The following is a 1,182-nucleotide window of genomic DNA, read 5'->3' on the forward strand; positions in this document are numbered from 1 at the left end:
GAAGTGGCAGGACTTGGGGGGACCCAGTGCAGGGAGCGGGTGAAGGGTGGGTGTGAGCGGCCTCACAGCCTCTGGCTCCAGCCCTTAGGGGTGGCCCGTTTCATTTGTTCCAAGTCTCCCTCTCTTTCTGCAACCCAGACCTGTGATGGTTCTGTCCAGCGTGTCCCTATTGGCGCCCAATAGATTGGTCCAGCCTCCTTCCAGCGCCAAGTCCTTCTTTCAGAAATCCTCACTGTGCGCCTGCTGTGCGCCAGACGCTGTGCGAGGTGCTAGACCCTCATTTCCTGCCATCCTCTCTCTGCTTTCTCCGCCCTCGCTCCCCTCTCCCCCCACCCATCTTTCCTCCTCCTCCCATTTTAGTCCTGATCTCAGCTTCAGAGTCTGTCATTTTCTCAGCTTGCTAAGGTGGGGAAGCCAGGAGCGGGGTGAGGTGGGGAGTAGCCCAAAGGGCCCAGGCTGGAGACGCAGAGCATTGCGGGGCCCTGGTGGGTGGCGATGGGCTTCTCATCTGCTCTCCTCTGCCGGCCCTCCCCCGCCCCCATTTCATTCTAACTGAGTGAGTACAGTTCCCGGCATAACTCTCTGAGGTAAAAATTATCCTCATTTTACAGAAGAGGAAACCTTGCCCGAGGTCACACAGTAAGCGGCAGACCTTCGGCTCCAGCGCAATGCTGCTTTAGCACAACTTCTCCTCCCAGGTCCTCTGCCTCACTTTCCTCCCTGCCACCAGGACAGAGCCCATGCCAGTGGCCAGGGATGACTGAACCCAGAGGACCCTGAGGGCCTGGAGGGAGGGGTGGCCCAGGGAGGCTGCTCCCCCTGAGCCTCATGTGCCCTACCTGCCAGGGCCTGGAACCGGCACCACAGCTCACCTGTGCGCTGCTCTGTCGGGTCTGTTGTTGCTGCTGCCAGACTTCTCCTCCTCCTCCTTCCCTCTGCCTTCTTTCCAGCCTCTCCTTCCTGTAGCGGCCTCTGGGGCACGCAGGAAAGAGGGAGATGGCTGTGCCGTGGGAACTATCAGGTTAGCTCGGCTTCTCCTGCCCCTCCTGGCCCCTCCACCTCCCTTGTAAGCCCTGACTTGGAGCTGCAGGCTGACAGCTCCAGGAGGGACACCCCCCAGCCCCTCCCGTTCCCAGAGAAAGCACGGTCAGCCAAGAGATGGCACCTGAAGGATGGCTGCTG

The sequence above is a fragment of the Myotis davidii genome, unplaced genomic scaffold, assembly GCF_000327345.1.
Source record: "Myotis davidii unplaced genomic scaffold, ASM32734v1 scaffold1949, whole genome shotgun sequence".
In the NCBI taxonomy this organism is placed as follows: domain Eukaryota; kingdom Metazoa; phylum Chordata; class Mammalia; order Chiroptera; family Vespertilionidae; genus Myotis; species Myotis davidii.